The sequence below is a fragment of the Dama dama genome, chromosome 21 (genome assembly GCF_033118175.1).
Source record: "Dama dama isolate Ldn47 chromosome 21, ASM3311817v1, whole genome shotgun sequence".
NCBI lineage: Eukaryota > Metazoa > Chordata > Mammalia > Artiodactyla > Cervidae > Dama > Dama dama.
The window spans coordinates 46770507-46797306 of NC_083701.1; the positions used below are offsets into that span (position 1 = coordinate 46770507).

At 37.8% G+C, this 26800-nt stretch overlaps 1 protein-coding gene across 1 annotated transcript in view; it reads left to right on the forward strand.

Moving 5' to 3' along the window:
• Positions 1-26800, forward strand: part of EIF3H (eukaryotic translation initiation factor 3 subunit H) — a 93776-nt gene that overhangs the window by 44333 nt on the left and 22643 nt on the right. The window lies entirely within an intron of this gene.

Genomic DNA, 26800 nt, shown 5'->3' on the forward strand with positions numbered 1-26800 from the left:
ATACTGTGACTTAATCTCAGATTTTTCTTTCTTTTCTTTTTTTTCCCAGATTTTTCTTCTTGGTGGTGTATTTGAAATATTTATGAAACTTAGCTTGGTGATTGAATGCATTAGTGATAGTGTTTATTCCAAGAAAGTTTATCTGTGGCTTCTGGATAACTTTTTTTTAAAAACTTTTTGTTTTGTACAGGAGTATAGCCAATTAACAATGTTGTGATAGTCACAGGTGAACAGGGAAGGGGCTCAGCCATACATACATGTATCTGTTCTCCGTCAAACTCCCCTCCTATCCAGGCTGCCACGTAACGCTGAGCAGAGTTCCATATGCTATACACTAGGTCCTTGTTGGTTATCCATTTTAAATATAGCAGTGTGGACATGTCCATCCGCAACTCCTTAACTGTCCCTTACCCCCAGCCCCCCACACCCCTGGCAGCCATAACTTTGTTCCTAGATAACTTTTATAAACAAGTTTTTCTGGAGTTTTTATTTATTTTTTTTTTATTACATGTTTTATTTTGGAATAACGTTGGGTGTACTGAAAACTTGGAGAGGTAGTTTAGAGAGTTTTCTATAGTCCTCAGCCAGGCTTCCTCTCATGTTATCATTTTAACATTCCTGTGGTACATAAGTCTAAGAAACCAACATTGGTACATTACTATTAACTAAACTTCTGACTTTATCCAGATTTTACCAGTTTTTCCATTAATGTCCTTTGCTTTTCTGGGATGCAGTCCAGGATTCCACATTACTCTTAGTCATCGTGTCTCCCATAGTCCTCTCTGGTCTTGCCATTCCTCAATCTTTCCTTGTTTTCCTTCATCTGGGTAGTTTTAAGGAGTACCAATTAAGTGTTTTGTAAAATGTCCCTCAGTTTAGGTCTGTCAGATATTTTTTCATGATTAGAGTTTTGAGGAGAAAACCCACAACGGTGAGTGCTCTTTTTACTACGTCCTGTTGGATGGTAGAATGTTATCCACAGGACGTCACTGGTGATGTTAACTTTGGTCACTTGGGTAAGGTGGTATCTGATATCCTTTTTGAATTATCACTCTATCTTGGAAATCTCTATAATTTACAGAAACATTAGAACATTGATGTTTCAGTTGAAAAAGAGTTTCTCTCTTGGAAGAAACAACTCAAATAACTTTGCAGCTTTACTGTCTGCTCCTAATAGTTTAATATCTAAACAACATGGGCAGAGTTGTATATTATGTGCTGTAACTTTTCACATAAGTTAGATGAGCTTTTCTTTTTTACTTTTACGCTATGCCATCTCAGACATACTGTTGAGTATCTAAATTCATTCCGGCTGATTCAGATTCGTCTCTTAGAGAATATGAATTGGATGTTGGAGAACGTTCATTATAGCCCACCAGAACTTCAATATCAGGAATATTTGATGCAGGAATTAACATTTCCCATGTGTGGTCCTACACAGTATTATTGGCAATAGTTTGTATACACTGCAAAATACCTTGTGTACAAAGGACCTCTTCAAACTTTCACATTTGGTTTCAACACAACTTTGACCACCAGCACAGCGTATACTACCACTGTGAGAGCTTCACATGGACATACAATTGGTGAAATTAAGAGATGAAGAAAAAAATGCCTGAAATAATTGAAAACCAGCCTTAAATAGCTTGTTTTTTTCTTTGGGATATTTGAAACATTTCAGATATTAAACATCCCAGTTAAGAAAATAAGAAAGAATGTACGGCTGTCCCTTGGTACCCAAGGGGGATTGGTGCTAGGGTCCCTGCAGTCAGTGAAGACCAGAATCCACAGATGCTCAGGTTCCTTATCTTTTATATTCTTATTTTGAAACTTGGCTGAAAGTTTTGTTTTCCCCTTTTTTGTTTTTTCCAATTATTTTTATTAGTTGGAGGCTAATTACTTCGCAATGTTTTCCCTTTCTTGAATGCTGTCAATCTGCAGTTGATCATATGTGAAACATGGGAGATTTGGAAGTTTGATTATATTGAAGTTTCAGGGACATCCCTTTGATTTCCCCGTTCTGCAGTTCTTAAACTTCTATTTCATTGTTGACTCCAAGTATCTTTTCATTTATGTTGACTAACCTTATTATGGCTCTTTGTATGGGGAAAAAAGCAATTGTACATCAAGATTTTACTATTATTAGTAAAATAGGTATTTTTCCTAGCTATTAGTAAGAACATAGCAAGAAGAAATTTTCATTTTTCTCTTCTTAACTGGGAAAGATCACTAAAAAGTAAAAGTCTTGAAAACTAGCCATGGGGAGGCAGTAATCTTTGAGTATTGTCATTATCATCATCATTGTCATTATTGTTGTATTGTGATGATAACATTACAACCTCAGTCGTAATGGTTAACATTTATTGAGCACTTACTGTGTTGAGCACTTGGCATGCATTAGATATAATCCCCATGGCTATTTTATGAAGTTAAGTTCTGTACTATTCCCAGGTGGTACTTGGTTATGTACAATTGGTTGTATAGGAAGTGATTTCAGAAGAGGAAGTCACTTAAGCACTAGGTTGGAACTAGTGGAATTTGAGCTAAATCTTGAGGATACATGGTTCCTGCTTTTCTTTCTTGTGACATTACCCTCAGTTCCTGCCGCCCCCCCCCCCCCCCGCCCCCCACTTAGGACAGCTGTACTGAACCACTTGTTTTCTTCCCAAACCAAAATCTGCCTTGTTCCTGGATAGTGGATTATTCTGTTCTCTTAATTTGAAATAATTTTAGATTCATAGAAATTGCAAAGAGTTCTTGTATAACCTTCACCTAGTTTCCCTTACTATTAATACCTTTTATAACCACAGTGCCTTTGTCAAACTAAGAATTGGCACAACACCATTAAGTAAACTACAGGTTTCATCTGTATTTCTCTAGTTTTCCAACTTACCTTCTTTTTCTGTTCAGAGGGCAGTTCAGGATGCCTGTTGCAGTTAGCTGTCACGTTTCTTTAGTCTCCCACAATCCACCTTTTCCTTGTTTTTCCTGACTGTCATTTTGGAAGTACTGTCAGGTCTTTTGTCCACTGTCTATTAGTTTGGTTTGTGTGTTGCTTTCTCATGATTAGATTGAGGTTATAGAATTTGGGGAAGAATACAGGAGATATGCCTCTCTAATCACATCATATTGGGAAGGACATCATCTCAACATGTCTTAGTACTGGTGATACTAACCTTGGCCACTCAGTTTAGGGGATGATGGCCAGGTTTCTTCACTGAACAGTTACTATCTGTCCCTAGAAGTAAATTACTGCTTAAGAGGAGAATTAAGTTGCGCCTCCTGGTGGGAAAAGTAGCAAAGAATTTTTAGAGATAAATGAAAACGCTTCGGTAACTAGTAAATATTATGAGGACTGTCAGATTTAATCTTAATTACCTTTTTCTCTTATTCACTTTTATTGGACTGGATGTTTATTGAGCTCAGGAGCTAAGATGTATTGTTTCCTTTATATGTAGAACAGTGACATAGGGTAAATGCACAATAAAATGTTTGTTGAATGGCTAGAACCAAAAAAGGGAGATTGTAAATTACACACAAGGCTAAATTAGTTTAAGTTGATCCGTTAGGTAGTGGAATAGTATTAACAGTGTTTGAATAATGTAACAAAAAATTTAGTTTTAATTTTGTTTGTGATTAAAGAATATATTCTTCCCTGATTTGAACATATTTAGAAAAAGTATTTTTTCTTCTTAGCTTTGAAGGACAAGTGATTAGAATAAGAAATTTAACAAAATAAATTTAGACCAGAAGTCTTATTATATGATTAAAGGTAACTGGTTGAATGTTTTGAGCATACTCTGTATTTAGAAGGGTGGATTTAACTTGGGAAAGCATGTAATTTCTAAGTAAATTAGCAGTGATAGAAAAATCCCATCCCATTTCTCAAAAAAGGTGTTTAAAAGTACCAGTGTTATGTTTAACCTAACTTTTCCTAACTTTTACCTTATAAATGGACTCTCTGAACTCCAAGCATGCTAAATTTAACTTCCATATTGGATTCCAGTTTTACTTATGGATGCTCTGGCTTCCTTTCAGACTGTATAAATCTTTTTTTTTTTTTTTTAAAGAATGTTGGTTGATTCACTAAAAACAGGAACAATACTTGCTTTTGGTCATTGATGTTTTTGCTAAATAGTGACTAAAAAGTGAAGAGGAGTTTTCTTTAAGAAGTTGAAGGCTTAAGGAAATTGATAGTTGGTTTTAGTCTTTTGTTTCAGCTGCTGTTGCCATGCTCCTATTCAGGATGAGTCTTGTTACCTTCTGGGGCTTCCCAGGTGGCTCAGATGGTAGTGTCTGCCCGCAATGTGGGAGACCCAGCTTCGATCCCTGGCTGGGGAAGATGCCCTGGAGAAGGAAATGGCAACCCACGCTAGTACTCTTGCCTGGAAAATTATATGGACGGAGGAGCCTGGTAGGCTACAGTCCATGGGATCGCAAAGGGCTGGGCACGACTGAGCGACTTCACTCTACCACTCTAGACAGTTAAGCAGTCTTGCACCAATGCCAGATAATCATTGTCTACTTGAGACTGTTAAAATGCTGTCTTCTCTTTAATTATTTGCATTAAAAAAACAAACTACATTGTCATTTGCCATTGATCTTACTGGCCCTTGTTCTTAGAAAAAAATAATGATAGCACATATGTGCTCATTTAAATTAACCATTTTGGTGAAATATAAGGGAAAAGTTTGTTGAACTTAGAGGAGTCAAATGTCAAGTGTTTTACTGATGACAAAAATTGTTGGGAAGTAAAATTATGAAATGGATGGAAATATAAACAAATGTTACCAAATTAATTTTATTTTATTTATTTATTTTTTTACCAAATCAATTTTAATTAGTAAAATGGAATGTATAGCTCAGTGACTTTAGACATACTCACCCAAATAAATGTATGTGTATCTGTGTGTAAAATATGTGTAAATTCTTAACAGCCCCACTGCTGTCCTTTGCTAAGATGAGCCACAGATATTAACAATGTCTTGCATCTCTTGGTAGAAAAAAATCATAATGAAATTTAGGGATTGGCAACATTAAAGAATTGGAGTTCACATGAGAGATTAGAATTTCTCAAAATGAGGGAGGAGGATGATTGTGGGAAGAGGTTTTGAAATAGAGGCTGTTGCATGACCAATGGACTGATAGATGGATGTGGAGTATGGAAGAAAATTAGTCCTTCAGCTTTAGTTTCCACCTCTGTAAAATAAAGACAGTTGATACCTACAACATAGGGTATATTAGTTTTGATCATTTTGTTGAAGAGTTTGACCTTTGTACCACTGACGGTGGGCAACTATATAAGCTTTTTGTATTTTAACAATGTTCAGATCTGGTTTAAGAAAAAATATTAAGCTGCAAGAAGACCAGTTTGAGCATTGGTGGTGGAAATGACCAAGGGATAGAGATGAGAAATTTGATGTCTTCTGAGAAAAGGGGTAATTTGTATTAGTGAGTGACAGCTAAGTCTAGACTTGCAGACTAGACTCACATGATGATCTAGAAAATTGCACCTTAAACTCAATTTTGAATTAAGTGTGTAGGAAATGTACAGGTTTACTTTTTTAAATAATCAACCATGTCAGATTTATTTTATATCATATTGCTCAACATGTTAAAGCTATGGTAATAATAACTGCTCTTAGAATTATTTTGCATGTGAAACCATAGATACCTAATAGTCATGATCATACCTCTCTAGTATAGTGGGTTCAGGGGTAGGATGTTGCTACAGTCGAATGTGATCTGCTCTTGACTGTGATGATACCATCTACCTTTAGGGTTGTTCTGGGGATTAAGTAAGAATGCATGTAAAACATTAAGACAGTACCTGATTCATAGTAAACACTTAATGAGTGGTAGATACTGTATTTTTCACAAAAGCATAATTCTGGGTACATTTGGGGTACAGTTTTTAGTTCATTATAGCTTGGAAGCATATGAAATATGTAGAGTCTATCTTCTGTGGTAGCATAATTTAACTTAATCAGTTGTGATTATGTTTATTGCATTTCAAGATCAAGCCTTGTTGGTTGAGAGGTCTAATTTGCATTGTATAATTCAGACTAATCAGGGCAAGTTGAAATTTAGGAGATTTTTAAACAGTGTGATATTCAATAGGAACAAATAAAGATTTAGGCCCTGAGGGAAGAAACATAAACCATTAATACTAATTCAGTGTGAGGAGGATAGGCTCAGAAAGAGGTTCCTAATAAAGGGGGTAAAAAGCTGTTTGTAACCTAGTGCAGAAGGAACCCTACCTCTTGAAGCAGTGCTGTAAGGAACTGAGGGAGTGTCTTGTGTATGGACAGTGGGGGCTGTGGTCATTCTGCGCACCCGCCTGGGCTGTGTGCTTAGTCACCTCCGACCTTGTGACCCCATGGGCTGTAGCCTGCCAGGCTCCTCTCTCTCTGGAATTTCCAGGCAAGAATACTGGAGTGGATTGCCATTTCCTTCTCCAGGGGATCTTCCCAGCCCCAGGGATCCAACCCATGTCTCTTGCGTCTCCTGCATTAGCAGGTGGATTCTTTACCACTGCGTCAGCTAGGAACCATCCTAATTCCAGTTTAATTCATAGAGCTCACTGGTAGAGTGAAACCCCATATTGTTCCCAGTCTGTAGCAAGGTATTTATTGGTAGTAGAACAAAGGAGGAAAGTGAGCATATTTGCCAGCCTTTGGGTTGGTGAAGGCAGCAATAGAACTTCAGTATCCAGATGTCTTCAGTATTCAGAATCCACCAGGGCTTCCCTGGTGACTCAGTCGGTAAAGAGTCTGCCTGCAATATGGGAGACCCGGGTTCAATTCCTGGGTCAGAAAAATCCCCTGGAGAAGGAAATGGCAACTCACTCCAATATTCTTGCCTGGAGAATTCCATGGACAAAGGAGCCTGGAGGGCTACAGGCCATGAGGTCACTAAAAGTCGGACATGACTGAGTGACTAACATACACATCCAGATGTATATAAATAGGCATGCATTTTTTTTAATGCTTTTCTAAAATCTTAAAATTCTATCCTTTTTTATTCTTTCTTATAAAAAAGTTTTCATCCAGGTGAAGTATTTCCCTAGGGGTGATCTGGAACTCCTTGGAAAAGCCACAGTGAGACTACTGTGTGCCCTTATTGTAATACAGGCAGGCTTGGTGTCCTAGCCTTTTTTGTTTGACTGCATATGCTGCCTTAACTGTTTCTGTTTTATTTCATTTGCTTTGTTTTCTTTAAAAAGGTTTTTGTGTGTGTGTGTGTGTGTGTGTGTGTGTGTGTGTGTGTGTGTGTGTTTCATTCTGTTTTTGGAGCAAGGGTGTTCTGCCTCACATATTTTATAGTCAGATTTATACTTCATTAATTTTACTCTTAAATTATATAGATTTTTTTTTTCAAGAAGACTAAGCAAGATACAAGGATTAAACATGATATGTAGTAGAAATTTGATATCATGCCAGTATCACCCCAGCCCTCTTCATTGTAAGTATTCTGAAACCCTCGTCATTGAACCCTGTATTTCAGGCAGAAATAATAAATAATTTCAGAAACAATTTGTATAGTGCTTTGGGATCTCCTTGATGTAGTCATGAAATATGCTGATCTGTTATTAAGGCTTAATTATTACTTATTACATCAAGTCTTTATTATTATTATTCATGACTATTGCTTATTGGGCTTCCCTGATAGCTCAGTTGGTAAAGAATCCGTCTGCAGTGCAGGAGACCCTGGTTGACTCCTGGGTTGGGAAGATCCGCTGGAGAAGGAATAGGATACCCACACCAGTATTCTTAGGCTTGCCTTGTGGCTCAGCTGGTAAAGAATCCGCCTGCAATGCGGGGGACCTGGGTTTGATCTCTGGGTTGAGAGATCCCCCGGAGAAGGGAAAGGCTACCCACCCCACTATTCTGGCCTAGAGAATTCCATATGCATATACGACATGTATATGATATTCAATATATGAATATGAAATTCTGTGGAGAATTCCACGGACTGTATAGTTCATGGGGTCGTAAAGAGTTGGACACTGCTGAGCGACTTTCATTTTCAAAAACCAGGAAGAGTGGTGATGTCAGAGGTCATAGGAGTGAGAGGTACTCATTAAGGTCTCAGAGCTACTGTATAAGATGTATACTCAGTGTAGGTATCAGGTAAAGGACTTTTTGAAAAACAGATAGTACTTTTCCTGAGTCTCCCTTAATTGTGGTGTGGAATCCTGTCTTGATTCTTAGTCATTTATTATGCCAATACATTCTCTAAATGTTTTGCCTAAGTTCCACTTAGGTTAGATTTTAAAGCAATATTTACTTTTAGTACAAGATAATAAGTGAGGTGGTCTTTTCTGTAAATCAGAAATTTAATTGGTCCTTACTGCATTGATGCCTTATATATAATCGAGGTCCTGTAAAAGTACATAGTTTGTATGTTTGCACATCTAATAGTCGTTTCGAATGCACTGAGAATTTGCCATTAAGAGGAATCTTGGGTAAGTTTTATGAAGGGAATGGTTCTTTTCTCCAGTTTCTATTAGTTTATTTCATATTATTGACATCATTGTAAACTTTTATTGGATTTTGAGAGCTTGCAAAAGTGCTTGCAAAATTACGTGTTTATCTTTCTGTGCTTTTATCCCTCTAGTCCTTTAGATTTAGTTCAGTCCAGTAAGTAAGAAGGGTGGGATGCTAGGAGGATTTCTTAGCAGGTTGTTAATTTAGAAAACAGGACCTTATCTGCCAGTGTTAAAGAGTGAGCACTGGGAAGAGGGAATTTTCTATTGGTGATTTCCTAGCTGTGAGAAACCTCTGTTCCAAGAGGAATAATGTAAAAAGTAATTGTGTCTAATCTCCCAAACCTTGAAATTGAAAATAGAAATGTGTACATCCCCCTCCTCATTTTTTATTTTTAATAGAAGGGCATTTCTTTTGTAGCCTTTAAGAAGTTTGTTTCTTTTTAATAAAAGTTCCTGGTAGCAGTGTTCTGAAGCAAAATTAAAATTTAAATAACTGAAAAGTGCATAGAGTGTGGCAGGCAAGAAATGCAAGATTATTTAGTACATGTTAAACAACCAAAAGAAAGAACACTTGAATACATTATTTGGAATGCCCTTGGGGCTTTTTAAGCACGTGTCTCCTCCCTTCTCTCCCCCCAGCCCCCCTCCGCCCCCTGCCTGCCCCTGCTAGGTTTGTAGGGAGTGGAGGGGGAGTGATGGTCAAAACCCAAAGGTGGCATTTGGTTTTGAACTGGAGTCTGCTCTGCGCACTGTTAGCAGCATTTCCTTCAAAGTGTGGTATGTATATGTATCGTGGATGCAGTTGTTGTTTAAAATAGAAAATGAAAGTTTTTCTTATATCTCCTAATTTAAATGTTTGCTCTCATTAGGAGCTGCCATGAAACTTATTATGTAAGAAGTCATGCTTGCACTAAGATTGTTTATTAAATGCCTCTTGAGCATTACTTTCCCAACAAAGGTCCATTTAGTCAAGGCTATGGTTTTTCTAGTAGTCATGTATGGATGTGAGAGTTGGACTATAAAGAAATCTGAGCGTCAAAGAATTGATGCTTTTGAACTGTGGTGTTGGAGAAGACTCTTGAGAGTCCCTTGGACTGCAAGGAGATCCAACCAGTCCATCCTAAAGGAGATCAATCCTGAATATTCATTGGAAGGACTGATGTTGAAGCTGAGACTTCGATATTTTGGCCACCTGATGCGAAGAACTGACTCATTTGAAAAGACCCTGATGCTGGGAAAGATTGAGGGCGGGAGGAGAAGGGGACAACAGAGGATGAGATGGTTGGCTGGCATCACCAACTCAAGGGACAGGAGTTTGAGTAAACTCCGGGAGTTGGTGATGGACAGGGAGGCCTGGCTTGCTGCAATTCATGGGGTCCCGAAGAGTCGGTCACAGCTGAGCGACTGAACTGAACTAGGTCTATGAATACTAGGAAACAGTGTTTACCTGAACAGTGAGCATTGGGGTTGAGTGTATTCTCAAAGACACAATACTGTCACTAATTTTGGTGTAAATTCTTTGCATTAGCTATTATACTTGTTCATATCATTCTCACATTTGTCAGAGCCATTAATATGTTGAGAATAGTGGCTTTTTTCTTAGTCACTTGCTTAATTTAGCAAATACACTTAAAGCATTTTCTACCTGTATTTTAAATTTTCTCTAACGTGAATACACGGAGCAGAACTAATCTTTGAATATTTGCTGTATCTATTATGTTAAGACATTTTTCTTTTACACACTGAGAATGATAAGAAAAGTAGGTTATAATTAGACCCTAATGTAAGTTAACCTAGAAATGGTAGTCAGGATCAAAAGTAATGTTAACAGCAGTCAGAAGAGTTAATAATTTCAGTACACCCTTTCCTGGGCTTCAGTGTCTGCAGTCTTAGTTCAGTGTCTGCAGTACTTAGCAAGCAAAGTAGGTTGCCTTTGCTCAGTTAGAACTTTTCAAATTTCTGGTCCCCACCAACCATTTTGTATTTTAAAGTGCTGTTGTGGTGGAGTTGAGGGATAAAGAAAGAGATGAGCTATTTTTCTTTTTAGTTATATTGCCCTCCATCTGATTGTTTCAGGTTGCTGTATATTCAGAAAATAGACAACTGACTTCAGTAGTTAATGATGTGTCAGCAAATTATCAGCTGCAAGTTTCTAGGCCGCCTTTTTGCTTCTAGGAAAAGACAACAAAAAGGAGTAGGGGCCAGTAAGAAGAAGGTCCTGGACTTAGTATTTTCTAAGAACTAGTAAGACTGACTTTTAGTAGTAATTGTGAAAATAGAAATGCTTTTCAACAGTTATTAAAGTGATAGTGATTATTTTGGGTAGAAATATATTATCATATGTGGGAGGAGTAGACTCAGCATTAAGATGTCAGACCCCCCTGGATTTTCTGGGATATGTTCATGTTATGTATACTTTCCTACTGGTGTGATTCATTTTACCTGTAATAGTTTTAATTAAAATACAGAGAATCTTATTTTTTAATGTGGTAGGGCCTCTGACTGTATTTGAGTTTTTAAGAATATGTACAGTTTTAAAAGCCCATAAAAAGGCCGTAGATTAAAGAAATGTCTCCTGGCCCTTCTAACTTAAAAAAAAAAAAAAACACAATTAAGAGCCAAGTAGAAAATACTTCATAAAACTCGTCAAATGGCTGGGTCAATTTCTCTTGAATTCCTACATCTATTTGCAGGAGAAGTACATAAAACAAACACAATTTGATGAACAATTACAGAGCAAACATCCACGGAACTACTACTTTGGTTAAGAAATATAACACAACCCCTCAGATCTTCCTGATCACAACTCCCTCGCATTCCCCCTAGAAATACCTAGTATTCTGACTTTTCATGAAGCTTTATCTTGTATAGTTTTACCAGCTGTGTTTTTATGCATTATTAATTTGATTTTATCTATCTTTGAACTTTATAAATGTAATGACAGTTACGTTTTCTTTGTTTTGCTTCTTTTAGTCAGCATTATATTTCTGAGGTTCATCCTGTGTAGCTCATTCATTTTTTAATTGCTGTATCCTGTTGTGTGAATATCACATTTTATTTACTCATTCTCTCCTCAGTGGGCTATTGAATTGTTTCCAGTTTTTATGTTTAATGTCTTGGTTTTTAAAAGCACTGTATATGTCAAAATGTTTTGTATCCTGAAGTTGGCCATATAGGACCTTTCCTTAAGATATGAATACCATAGAGATTAGATACCATTCTGTGTTTAGAGCTAGTACTTGAGTTTACTCAGAGAAAGGCATTTCCCTACTCTAATATATTTATGGTGAGTTTGATGTTGCTTCTTTCAGAATTTTTGAAACTTTTCCCTTAATATTCAAATGTTTCTTTAGTTTTTCCAAGTTATGTGACTATCATACAGATAAAAGTGAGGAAAATTATGGGTTAAATTGGGCTGACTAAATATAGTGTTTATTTATTTATTTATTGCTTTGCATTGACAGTAACATTTTCTTGTGTTACATTTAAGCTGTGGTCAGAAGGTGTCTCTTGACTTTCTAAAGCACTACATTTTTAACTAACCTTAACTTGTGTTATCCTCATAGCTCAGTTGTAAAGAATCTGTCTGCAGTGCCGGAGACCTGGGTTCATTCCTTGGGTTGGGAAGGTCTTATCCCCTGGAGAAGGAAATGGGAGCCCACTCCAGTATTCTCGCCTGGAGAATCCCACAGACAGAGGAGCCTGGCAGGCTACAATCCATTGGGTCGCAAGAATCGGACACAACTTAGCGACAAGAGAGAGAGAGAACCTGTAGTATAAGTATATGTAGGCAGTAGTCAGACCTGATTCATGCTAGATTAGTGTCTTGGGCATTTTAGGTTTCTTACTTGAATGAACGATTGATTGCTTTTGTGACCAAGTGTTTATTACAACTATCTTTAAAAGGAATCATAAAGTACATAAATAACTTTGCAGCCCTCATTGTTAGAGATTTTTGTAAATTTAGGTGATTTTCAGTATATTTGAAAATCATTCCAGAAAAGAAAGCAGTCATGGGAAAAGCAGTTTGGAAATGATGCTGTTTTAAAACCCTGTAAAAATTCCCCAGATTAAACAAAGTTCTCCTGGCCCTTCTCACTTAAAAGGAAAAAAAAAAAAAAAATTGAGCCAAGTAGAAAATACTTTGTAAAACCCATCAAATGACTGAAACAGTTTCTCTTGAATTTCTACATCTATTTTTCTCTAGGTAGTATAGTATAGTAACAAATAATGTAATTATAAATTATAGCCCTTATTTATTTGAAATATTTTAGGCTACACTGTTGATTAATGTATTTTGTGATAACACTGGTAATTTGTGTCTTTTACTGGAATGCCAGGGTTGGAAAAGGCACGATGTGTATTTCTAGTCCTTTTCTTGAATGTGTAAACTTTGATTCTTACTAATTAAGTTGTTTTGCAGTATTACTTTAATGCAGTACACAGCCTAAAATCTAGCCTTTTGGAATTTTGATGTTTTCTTGGTGGCTCATTTAAACTTTTTGCACAAGCGCCTTTTAAAGTTAACATGTAAAATTGTTGAGCATATTCCGTTTTTCACATTAACTACTCTGTCTACATTACTGCCTAACTTCAGGCTTTCATTACCATCTCTTGCTGGAATTGTGGTAGCCTTTTAACAGGTTTCTTGCCCAAGTCTTTCCTTTTTAGTCCATTCTTCCCTCCAAAGTGATACCTTTAAAAAAAAACAAAACTTGAAGTCTCAGAGTGTCACTTTCCTACTCTAAAACCCTTGTCTGGCACCTCTGTACCCGCAGAGTAAAGCCCGTGTCTCCCTGTCCTGTGACACTTTGAAATTTGGCTCAGGTGTGTGGTTTCCACCTTATTTCTTCTTCCTTTTCCTATGCATATTGTACAGTATGAGATTATTTATAGAGCTCCTTAAAAATTTGGAGTCTTTTACACTCTATACCTTGCATGGTGGTTTCCTTAGGCTCAGCTATAGCTCTTAACTTTTTCTGCCTGGCAAGCTCTTAGCCATCCTTCAAAATAGCACAGGCTTTGAACCTCTGTGAAGCCTTTTCTTTGCCCGTCCCGGTAGTCCCCTTTGTGTTAGCTCTGCAACCCACGCACCTTCAGTTTATCCCGTGGTATTGCTAATGGGATTCCCAGGTGGCGCTAGGGGTAAAGAATCCCACCTGCAATACAGGAGATCTGGGTTCAGTCCCTGGGTCTGGAAGATCCCCTGGAAAAGGCTTGGCAACCCACTTCAGTATTCTTGCCTGGAGAATTCCGTGGACAGAGGAGCCTGGCGGGCTGCAGTCCATGGGGTCCCAGTGAGTCGGACACGACTGAGCGACTAACACACACATTGCTAATGTGGCTTTCTTACCTACTCTGAGCTGCTTGAAGGCAAGGACTATGTCCTGATTTAAAGCCAGCTGTCAACTTTTACCTTTGTGCCTGGAAATTGAGATAGGTGCTCAGGAAATAACAGGCGGAAGTCATCTGGAACCGGAGAGTTGGGATTCACTCTGTAATGATGTTTGAAAATCTTTTCACATCCTTCTATTTTTAGTGTATTATGGATGATTTGAGCCCATTTGGTCACTCATCTTTTATGTTCCAGGATCTGTAGACTGTGTTATCCTTTATGATTTGTAGGTAGTCAAGATATTTACAGAACCATCACAATAATATGAAATCCCTCCATAGGACTTTATCATCGTCTTTGAACTAGGTGTAAAATCAATTCCTGATGTGATGCTAAATGTTTTATAATTTAAGTAAGATGTTTTAAATTCAGAATACGGAACCCCAGATAAGCTTCATAAATAACACTTGTAAACTCTTCCCTAGGGCTTTTGTGATTCGTTGTTTAGTCCAGTAGAGAAGCGGCTGAAATGGGAAGTTTAGTATTCATTTTCTTCATTGATGACTTCCTGTGTTTAATAGTAGGATTAGTCTGTAATTGTGTTCTCTTTTCTACTGTCAGTAAAGTTTATTGTATTAAAATGCTGAGTAAAATCCATGGCCCTTTCCTGGATACTAATGGAAGTAGCTGATAGTGTGAGGTGATGGAAACATTTTATTTCTAAACACTTTTCAGTTTGCATTTGATTTCTGTTACTCGAGGGGACTGATCCTTCACAGCTGTTAGAAAATGTAAGTTGGTTCCTCTCCTGCTGTGCAGATCGTTCCTTGTTTGGGAACTTTTGATGGCACAGTAGGGGCTTTTAAAAGTGTCACAAATGTAAGGCAATTTATACTGCAGTAAGCGTAGAATTTTGTTGTTGCTGTTTATGGCAGAAAATGGAAAGTTAAAAGTAAATGGAGGAGGAAGGCTACTGAGCATGGTGTGCTCCTGAAAGTAGCTCTTTTTCGAATTAATAATGCCAACCTCTCCTGGTCACCTGGACTTTCTCTCAGTTTTCCTCTCCCATTTCTTCTCCGGATTTTCTTATTGGTGAATTGAAAAATAGAAGCAGAACAGATTGATGGATCACAGACAAGAAGTAGCACACATTTTGACTTGATTAATACTGAGGTTAAAATATGTGGGAGAGGGATGCAGTCAGCAACGCCGTGGTGAAAGCAGTCTATTGAATGGTCCGTGTTTTGAACTGAAGGGTGTACTTATTACAGAAATAGTTCTCCGAGTACTCTGTGAGGGCCAGTTGTTAGCACATTGCTGAGAAAAAGAACGCACTCTGTGGTTGAAGAAGATGCCTCTTTAGTACGTGAGGCTTTTACCACTTAGTGTGGAGATGACAGCCATCACATTGGAATACTAACCTTAGCAGCAGATGAGATCCTGAAGCATGTACACATTTCACCAGATGTTCCATTTCTCTTTAGGGCAAACTTCTGGTTAGTTTCTTACATCAATCACTCTTTAAGAAATCAGAATCTAAAGTTCATTTTATGCAGACTCTGGCTGTTTATACATAAGAAGAGGCACAGGCATTTATAACCTGTAAGACTGGGTGATTTGCATAATATCAAATAAATTGTCCTACAGCCACATTTTATACTTTTGTCATTGATACTGTGTGTATATTCTGCATGAAAAGGTTTGGGAAATACATATTTCAAGAATATATTTCTTATGAAATAAACAGTAAAGTAGTGTTCTTTGTTGGTTGTGCAACAACTATTTATGATTTACATATTCCTTCCCAAAAAGTATTTGAAGCAGATACGAGTTTCTTGCTAATTTGACAATTTAAAACATTTTATAATTGAACAAATTGTGGATATTCTTAATCATAACATCTGCAGGATGTTGATTTATAAACACTATAAAATGTTTTCATGCTATGCATACTTCCTGTAGTGTATGCTTACAGTTCAAAAGAATTATTTTCTTATCTGTTTCCTTCAATCTTTGAATTTTAGCACTGGTCATAATTCTGAGTCTGGAAAAGATTTCATGATATTCCAAATTTCTGTGTTTTTCCTTCCCATCCATAATGGTTTAGCAGTTTTATATTAATGTTAGGAGTGTTAGCTTTGTAAAAATAGTGGTCGTGTTGAGGAATGCATCATCTTGTTTCTTTGGAATAATATGAATATAATAGCTGCAAGGTAATTAAAAATGAGTATTAATTGAAGAAAGAGAGGAATCTGGCATTTTCTCTTTTGGAAACTTTGCTTTATTCGTGTCCATTCTACATCTTCACTTTAGTGGGGGATCCAGCAGGGACAATTTTATAGTGCGTTTAAGAAGATACACTCTGTTTCTTTCGACTTTAAATCAAATATTTTGGAAAAAGCCCTCATGTCTGCAGGACTTCCATCTGGTGAGAACTTGATCCTTTCTGCCCAGTTTCATCTTGGCTCTCTCCAGTGGTTGTAGCATAATAGCTTCTCTTTGAGATTAAAACACAGAACAAAGACAGGCTCTTTTTATTAATAGTTAAGTGAAAGGCTACAGACTTGTGAATAGTCCTTTTTCCAGATAAAGAATTATTAGAGACAGATCTTATTTTCTTCTTTAAAACTACATTCTAAAGTTGTGCTACCGTAATGGACGGTTCTTAAACTTTCCTTGTCTGTAAAACGGGGATAATAATACCTACACCAAAGAACTGTTGAGATTATTATCATAAATACATGTGAGTTGTGTAGGCTACTAATAAATGTAGACTATTATTATTCATCTTGTGGCTTTGGAAAAATAAAGATGGCCAAAGTTAAAACAATTCAATGTATGTAACCTGCTTGGGTTGTATAATCATTGAGCACTGTTTTGACCAGAGCATTTACAGAACAGCATCGTTGTGATAACCAGAGATTTTATTTTTTGCTTCTGCCCAATTTTGGTATTGTTTCCCTACAGTTCTTTTTGTGAATATTAATGTCACCCTTTTTTAATAAAAGATTTTTATGATTTAAATAAACATTTTTGCTTTTGTCATACATCCCTATCCACACACACCATTTCCAAATTGAGAAATTTAAATAGACCTTGTTATGGACTTAATGTCTCTGTGCCTCCAGAGTCCATATGTTGAAACCCTAACCCCCATTGTGATGGTACTTAGAGATGGAATGGTACTTAGAGATGGGGCCTTGGGAGGTAATGGGTTAGATGAAACCATGAGGGTGAGGCTCTGGTCTGATAGGATTAGAGTCCTTCTAGGAGCTTGCTCTCCTTCTCTCTTTACCATGTGAAGGCCCAGGGAGAAGGCTGGCAAGCCAGGAGGAGAGCCCTCACCAGGAAATGAATGAGCCAACACTTTGATCTTGGATCCCCCCGCTTTCAGAACCGTGAAGAAGTAAACTTCTGTGGTATTTTGTTATGGCAGCCTGAGCAGACTACTATACAAGGGACACTCACAATTGGAGAAGTTATGTAAGAAAGTAGGCTGATCTTTGATACTAGAGATAAATTCAGTATTTAGGGCATTGTGACAATGTCTGGAGTATGGCCCTGTCTGTTCTTACTCCTGATAGGAGAGCAGATGTGTATTGAAATTTTTGTTTTATGACACCATCTGTAAGATGTTACTGTTTGTGGATGGTAGGTGTTCTGAGATGTTTTTGACCTTAAACAGTCATGTGAGTGTAGTTGATTTTCTCTGAACAGGCAGTTAGTATACTAGTCATAATTCAGTGTCAGTTGATTATCATCTAAGCAGAGGTCCTGGGAAAAGTTTGTGCATCACAACCATAGCAAACATAGCAACATTTCGTTTTTATATATTCTCTTGATTAGGTTGTTGAATGGAAGTAACTGGCAATTGGACACTAAGACTTATCTCCAAGAAATCAAACATTTCCTGCTCAAGTGGCTTCATGCCACCCTGCAGGTCTTTAATAAAATTCCATTTTAATTTTGTAGGGAAGGTAAATTTATTAGGTATAGACCAAGCACTTAGAATAATGTTTGCTATTTACTTATTGCAAGTAATTTAGCCAGAGTATGCATCATCTGCCCTCTTAAATGTGACCTGTAAAGTGTTTTGTGAGGGCGTTTGATCCATGGTGCTTCTGAAGACAGGGATGTCTTTTTTAAAAGAGTTTTTTCATTTGGTTTTGAGAAGTCCTGGAGAAAGGACTGTAATATTCCTTGATCTATAGAACAGTAAAGTAGAAGAGAGGTACTTAGGGAGAAAGAAGTAAAGTAAACTTTTACTGCTTTTGTGGCAGTAGAAGCAAATAAAATGAATGTTTGGTAAATACTTTTGGTAACTAAGTTTTTTTATGGCCTCAAATGAGACACTTCTGACCGCTGTGCTTTGACCCCATTGCGGAGCTTCCTTTTCCCAGTGATGTGCTTGAGGAAGCAGTCTTCTCATCTTTCCATTGCTTTCCTACTCAACAGCCTTCAGCTGATTTTGAGTTTTGCTGAGAGCCAAGTGTGACTTGATCCCTTCAGTGTCATGGGCAATTCTGTAGCAAATGGACCCTACTTTTATGCTCTTTGATCTGAATATAGCCTTTGACATTATGAATTTGTCTCGTGGATCCTCTGCTGCAGTTCCATAGTAGGAACATCTGGTTTACTTCTTGAGATGCTTCTGTTACTGAACTCAAAATCTTGCATCTCTTTTTTGCCTTTTCTCTTCCTATCTTATCTATGTCTTTAAACTTAACTATCACTTTTGTGAGCATGCAAATTTTTGTTATGAATTAGAGAACAGAATGTACTCTATTTGAACTTTCAGCCCTTGCTAAGTTTTTCTTGTTTTAAGTACACTCTTTGAATTATAAAAAAATTAATAGAACAGTATTTCAGAGAATTTGGAAAAGGGGAAAAATTATCCATCTTATATCTTTAACACAGTGATGGTTAATAATTTGGTGTATTTCCTTCTAAGGTTTTAAAAATGTGTTTAACATTTTTAATTTTAGAGTGTTTTTACCTTTTTTATCTTTCATATTATATTACATTAAATTCCCAACCCAGGGATTGAACTCAGGTCTCCTGCATTGCAGGCGGATTCTTTACTGTCTGGGCCACCAGGGAAGCCCATGAATACTGAGTGGGTAGCCGATCCCTTCTCCAGGGGGGTCTTCCCAACGGAGGAATCAAACCGGGTCTCCTGCATTGCAGGTGGATCTTTACCAGCTGAGCTACCAGGAAAGCCCTTTTTATCTTTCATATGTAATATAATATATTGCAGAGAACCTTGTAAAAGTGACTGCAAAGTTAATGACAAATGCTGTGTTTGGAGAGAAGGTGGAGTACCTATATCCTTCTCTAGAAGGATGACTGCTAGTTAATATTGTGTACTTTCAGTTGTATAGAATATGCAGAAGGACTTCCTGTTATATGTGCATGTTACTAGGTACTCAGCTTTACTGTTGATGTGCATAAAAGCATTCAGTCTTAGTATATATGTTACTCTTGTATGAAGGAAAAGTGCCAGGTGATTTTATTGTTTATCATGGGAAATTTATGATTAAAGAGAAGAGAGTTTTTACTTAACTATTTTGTGAGTTATATAGGCCAGGAAAAGTATATTAGGGTACTGATAGAATACAATTGTATTTTTGACAAGAAAAGAGCATTGCTGCCACAATGCCTGCCCACACACTGCTTTATTTACAGGTAACAGGTTCATTGGCTTTACATCTGAACTTCTATGAAATTGGGTGTCTTGTAATTAAAATTGCCAGCTCTCTTTCTTATGCTTAGTTTTAGACTTGATAAAATAATGCTATTAAGCTTTCCAGCCTTAATTTAGTATGGAAGGAAATAAAATAATAAAATTTCAGTCTTTCAATATTTATCTTTATGTTCAATGAAAAATGTGGGGCAGGAGATTAACTCTGACCCTGCTTTTCTAACCTGCCTCTAAGGAGAAAGATGCCTGCTGGAGTCTTTGCATAGATGCCTTCTCTATAACTGTATTAAGTGCCAATAAAAACTATTTCCATTTCTTCTTCAAATAATTTGCTAAGTGGCATGTTTTAGCTAAACATACAATATCATGAGAAGCTTTACAGTTTTAATTTTGAGTAAAAATATCACACTTTTAAACATTGAGATTATGATACTGGGATGAGTAAAGTGTTCCTACTTTACTGAGCCTTGATAGTTCTATTTTATTAGAGGAAGAAATTGAAGAGATAGCTAGACCTATTTTAACAACTACATCTATAGCTCTGGAACTTGGTGAAATCAAGGATTAGAATTTAGTCTGTTACATTCATTCATAAATGTAGGATCATCTGACAGCAAAAATGCTGGCTGCTTTTTCTGATGACCTACAAGTCTGATTAAGAAGCTGCTAATTTAGTAGAAACAGAATGAGAAAAGAAATTACTTAGATATACAACCTATACTCCAAGTCATCCATCTCCAGGCTGTATATTTAAGCCCTGGAGGTAAATGCAAATCATCTCTGTCGCTGATATACAGCAGTTTTGTTTTTAATTTTATTAAAACTTTTATTTATGTAATTAAAATTAGGATAACGTTTTAAAAACTCAAAATCGGTGGTTTTTGTGAGTGCCAATGTCCATTTAAATGTTCTACAAATGATTTCAAGTGTGAGATTGTTTCAGTGCTTCTTAGTACGAACTGAAATTGTGTTGGGAGGAAAATCTAGTGTTTTTTGACCCTCTCCTCCTTCCTTCAGAGATCAGCCTGAGGCCTGTTTTCTTTGTGAGCAACCCACATATGCTCCGTAGTCTAGCACTCTTGTCACGTCTTAAACTGTGATTCTTGTTACTTCTCCCCTTCTTCTGACCATTCTTGTTGTTAGGGTTTCTTGATTATATTTTTAGTGAAACTAACCCCCCTCCCATTTACCTCTGGAATATTAGCACCCAAAGGTACATTAGAGATAATTGATTCCACTTTAAAAACCTGGAAAAGGAACACATGAAATTTTATTCATGGAGGATTTTTAGCTGGTCCATGCCTTAACTCTTAAAATGTCAGATTTCTCACAAGGGTAATCATTGCCATTTTACCATTGTTTACTGTGATCACTGTTACCATGTGATACGCATTAATCAAAATCATTTTTTTCATTTGAGGTAAATTAAAAATTAGATGATTTTTAAACTGTATTTTTAAGGGCAGTTTGGTTATTTGGAGGTTTTCCTCTGCCTCATTTTCTTGTATGTAATGGCAGAGCCATTCAGGTCTACTGTTTTCTCAGGCTGCAACTATTCTTTCGCACTGTATTATTTTGCAAGGTAAGTAGCCAGGCCTTTGATTCCCAAGCTTGATTTCCTGGTGGTTATTAACAGAGCTAGTTTGTTCATTTTAAAGGCCCAGAGAACTATATGGGATTACCCAGTTACTCTCTTTAGGGAACATTGAGCATTTGAGTAGACCCAGGAATGCTAGCTGTCCCCTGTGTCATATCTGCTCCTCTCTACTAGAATGTCAGCTGCGGGGACCTTTTCTGTCTATTTCACTCTGTTTCTGGACAAGCACATTATAGATTGATACATACACTTGCAGTGTGAATATATGAAGGGACGAATTTGCTGTTCAAGATTTTTCTTCCCCGAAATAGAAGAAGGCAGCATCTGTAAGCTGTTTGTATTGCCTTTATCTGACTATCATAGTCTTTTCTGCAAGGAATAGATACATATCCTTTGGGGATAAAAGAGGGCTTTTGTTGTTAAGGTGATATTACCTGGTTTGAAAATGCTTTGAAACATTGCAAATACTCTGATTAAACTTATTAGCTTTGTAAGTAGGTATTGTTTGATCTGCCTTTGGCACATTTTCTAAAGCCTCGGCACAAGCTGCTGGCTCTGTATCTGGATACTGCAGTGAGGGACATTTTTTTGTTTTGTTTTCTTTTTTTGGTGATTTGAGCAAGGGGTGAACAATCAAGTTCAGGGAAAGTAAAACAAAGATAGCCTTTCCCTAGATAGTTATTTATGCTTCCCTAGATATTTATTTATTTATAGTTGTGCAGTTTATTTCTATCAGTGTAGCCCGTAGAGGTTAATTCTATTTCAAACATCTGGCAGGATCCTGCCTGCCAATTGTGAAAGAGAATTATTTGGTCTGTTTTGTAGCCTTCCAGCATCTTTCTGTAATAATTTTTTTTTTGCCTCTCAATGATTTTTTATTTCCCACCTGTACTCTCTATTTCATCTTCTCTCTAATCTGAGAGGCCCACCATAGAAAACCATCTTCAGGAGCCTCGGATTACATAGTGACATATGATTAGAGCAGCCTCAGTAATGGCTTCTAGAGGTTTCCTTGTGAAAGCTGCCAAAGACAACAGGATCACTGGGCTACTTGAGGAAGGTTTTTAGTGTGTGTGACTCTAGAACTGTATTCCAAGGTATCTTTGTAACATAGTAGAATACAGTTTGTGCTAAGTTTATTTTTAGAATGTAACACCTGGTAGGTAAACGCAAGTATTTTCTCTTGTCCACCCTGGGAATTACTAATCTAAATTGCAGAGTAGTTTGGATGAAGCCTCTGTCCTGCTTTTCCCATGATGGACTTGCTGGTCTTGGTAGGACAGGGGTAAGAGTGACCATCTGTTGCGCATCCTGCTGAAAGCTGGTGTTTTCTCGGGAACTTGGGCCTGTCATTTCTCCTTTATCTGGTGGTGTGTCTTTGGTGATCTGTTTGGCTGCCCCTGAACCGGAACTGATGACTACTTCTCATCTGTCTCTCCCCGCCCCCGCCCCCCCCACCCCCTCCACTGCACGCTTGGAGGGGTGGAAGCTCTCTGAGAGCAGGATCGAGTTTGGCTCCTTCTCCACTCTGTCTCAGTGCTTGTTACTCTTTGTTGGATCTCAGCCCCTTTGAGAATTTAGTGAAAGCTTTACACCCTCTTTCCACAAAAGCATATATTCATGGTTTTGGGAAAAGGAGGTTGTAACAGGGAAGTAACATGGCCTCATTGAAAACAAGCCACGAGAATCAAACCTCAGATTTATTGTGGTGGCTATGAGGGTTTCTGCTTGGTCATGTTCTCAGCATATACCTCATTATCCCTTACCATGTAAAAATAAGTTTCGATGAAGCTGAGCATATAGGGAGTTAGTGATGGACAGGGAAGCCTGGTGTGCTGCAGTCCATGGGGTCGCCAAGAGTTGGACACAACTAAGTGCCTGAACTGAACTGAACTGAGCATGTAGGCAAAGAGATGGGGGCAAGAAAGGGTTGGATAGAGGGTATGGTTATAAGTGCTTCTGTTTTGTTGATGTAACTAATCTGTAGAAAATTATTTCCTCTTCCTAACCTTTCCTTTTTTGTAACTCCTGTCACTTGCCATTCTTGCCAGCTTTCCCTTCTTTGGGTTGTAGTTAAAGATACTCTTAATTAAAAGATTGTATCATTCAAGCTTTAGACCCCATGAACTGTAGCCCACCAGGCTCTTCTGTCCCTGGAATTCTCCAGGCAGGAATACTGGAGTGGGTTGCCATGCCGTCCTCCAGGGAATCTTCCCGACCCAGGGATCAGACCCAGGTCTCTTGTGTTGCCATTGTTTGCCGTTGGAGCCACCAGGGAAGCCCCTTTCTTCTTAGAACATCTTTAATACGGGTTTTCTAATCCACTTGTCCTGACCCTTGAAGGTAGAGGAGTGGATCACCCCAGGAAGCAGCAGATGGCGCCTTAGAGGTGTTTGCTGATTGACATTGAGTTTAGCTCCATCACGCGGGCGGGCAGCGTGCCCAGTCCGTGTTTTGTGTAGGGGGCACACTGCTGCCCAGTCTCCTTCCCTTTTCCACTCCGGTTCTCAGTGTAGCTTGGAGAGTCACCTTTTGTGGAGTGGGGGAGAAAGCTTATTTCCTTCCTTCCGAAGAGTTACAAATGGAATCAGGAGATAGAAATTTATATAGTACAATGCAATTATATTGTTATATACACAGTAATAATAGAACACCCAAGATTACCTTTTCTCGAAATCTAATTTCTGTAGCTTGTCTCTTTCTTTATTGAATCTGTTCTTTATTGTACTGAATATAATTAGCTTATAGTTTTAGTATCTAAGAAGTATTTTTTTCCTTTTGTAATACTTTTTCATGGTAGGTTGTTTTTTGATCATATTCATATTTGTACATGTGAATTATTTTTCATGAAGTTGATGTTACAAATTCATGGACTTTCTTGTCACATATACTACCTCTGATTCTCTTCCCCAGTTTCCTGATTTCTCTGTCCTCCCAAAATGCAGATGAAAATGGGGAATTTACTCAATACTTGGGGACCAAGTTAACCAAACCCAATTCTCAAAAACTTTCGACTCACATAAGTTCCATAGGTTCTAGATTATAAATAGCATTTCTGAATAATAGGTGACAGTGCAAACCTGCTGAACTCTTGAGGATATTCAGTAATCCTCAGAAGGCCTTTGCTTTTGTTGCGAAGGTTTTCATTTAATCCTCTTTACGACTTCACGAGGTTGATACTGATTTACTCTCATTTTGCAAGAGCAGAGACCTCTGCCGAGATAATTTGTCATAGGTCACACAACTAATGTGTGTTAAATTTAGACACTGTCTTATTGGGCTTGGGCTGCCATGACAGAATACTGTAGACTGGATGGTTTGAACAACAGGAATTTATTTTTCAGTTTCAGCTTTGAAAGTCCAAAATCAAGATGCTGTCAGGGTTGGTGTCTAGTGAACACTGTCTCCTTGGGTTGTAGCCAGCTTCTCACTGTGTCTTCACACAGCCTCATTACTCAGTACTGCCCATGGATGGAGAGGAAGGAAAGAAGCTCTAAGGTATCTCTTCTAATAAGGGCACTTACTCCCTTATTGTGAAGCCTTCACTCTGATGACCTCAACCAAAACCAGTTCCTTCCCAAAGGCCCTGTCCCCACATACCATCACACTGCAGCCTTTAACCTATAAATTTTTGTAGGCCTTTAACCTACAAATTTGGGGTGGCCATAGTTCAGTCCATAGCAGACAATATTCAGACCAGGTTGGCTACTTCAGATTCTGAATAACCTTGTGCCGAATTCTCTGCCTCCACAGTTTAGCAGCTTTGGTATCCAGATTATTTGGTGACTCTGTTACATGTAATAAATTGGCCAGCAAAAGAAAACTCTATTGATACATGTGTATGTACTCCTTTAGTACGGCCCAGGTGACATAGTGGTAAAGAATCTGCCTGCCAAGCAGGAAACGTGGGTTTGACCCCTGGGTCAGGAAGATGCTCTGGGGAAGGAAATGGCAACCCACTCCAGTATTCTTGTCTGGGAAATCCCATGGACAGAGGAGCCTGGTGGGGTACAGTCCATGGGGCTGCAGAGAGTCAGACACGACTGAGTGACTAAACAGCAGCAGCGACTCCTTTAACGTATGTATTTTACACTTCTTTTGCTAAAAACCAAGGAAAATGAAGGTAAGAATAAATAAGAAAACAGAAATCATCTATGATCCCACACCATGGAGAACTGTTGCCATTACCATTTCAGTGTATTTCTTTACCATTTCAGCATATTTCGTTCTAGTATTTCTCTTTAGGAGGAGGGAACAACTTTCACATGTGCTTTTTTGTATTTTTTCCTCTTGGCCTCTCATGAGCAGTTTCCCAGTTAAAATTCTAGAAAACTTCTAAGTGAGTTTTGCCTTGGAGAAAACAGATTGAGAGCTACTAAGAAGGTAGAGTATTATATGAGCTGAGTATGGGAGAAGGTCGTCAAGATTGGTGACTCAGGACCTCTCAGGGAGGGAGAAAACAGAATTAGTAGGTGTGTGATTGATAAAAGTCAGTGCATTACCTATGGAACTCCGCCTTGAAAATGCTCGTTACAAGCAAACAGTTGTCCAGACTGGAGGTATGTTTTTAAAACTGCCATCATCAGATGGTTGGAAGTTGAAACCACTGTTTCCTAGGTGAGGAAAGGAAGGTGTAGAGAGATAAATGCATTATTTAACCAACAGCTCATACTGAAGGAGGGACTGTCTTTAAAGATCGTGTCACCATAGCTTCATCAAGCTCCCGGCACAGGTGATGCTCAGTGAATGGTTTCAGCATGAACAGTTTTGCTCCTGCATGGCAAACAATACTTCCAAAAAGGATCATTTGTTCTTTATTTAAAGTATTTAGTGCTCACTCCTGATGCATCCCAGTCTGTTTTTTGAACAGTAGTTCAGTATGTGGTTGAACTACTACTAGTAGTTTGTTAGGTAGTTTCTTACAGGATGAAACTATTGATTTGATGGAACTGTTAATTCATGTCCGTAGCCCTTTGTTCTTTTCTTCCTCTGCTGCTGCTTGTTCTTCTGTTGCTAAGTTGTACAAACTGTTTTCTGTTTTATGAAAAATAATCATGAGACAGTCTCTCCTTGTTTTATTTTAAAAACCTAGATTTATTTTTTTAAAGGTAAATCAGTTGTAATTGTTTTATTAGAAAAATGTTTTTGCGTCTTAAAAAGCTGCATAATAGTTTTTCTTTAAAACCCCACACGAAAATTTTATTTTAGGGTTAAGAACTAGAGAGAATCTACCTTGAGACCGTAGTTTTCTCCCCGCTTTGGATAATATAAATCACCATGTTTTCCATTTTGCTTTGATTGCCAGTTGTTTGTCTAGTCACTAAGTCGTGTCTGACTCTTTGCCACCCCCATGAACTGTAGTCGGCAAGGCTTCTCTGTCTATGGGATTTCTGAGGCAAAAATACTGAAACAGGTTGCCATTTCCTTCTCCGTTGATTGCCAGTGCTCAGAGCTCAATGTGTCTATTTTAACCAAAATATCTCTGGCTTGCTTCACTTTGTTCAGGTCTCTGCCTCACCTTTAATTTCTACCTTCTTTAATTTTACTTTCCTTAGATATGATTTCACTGATTACATTTAAATGCAAGCTACTTCCTGTGCTTTATGAACATGCTAAGATGGAGATACATCGATTTTTATCTGTGTACCTATCTGGGGCTTCCCTGGTAGCTCAGTG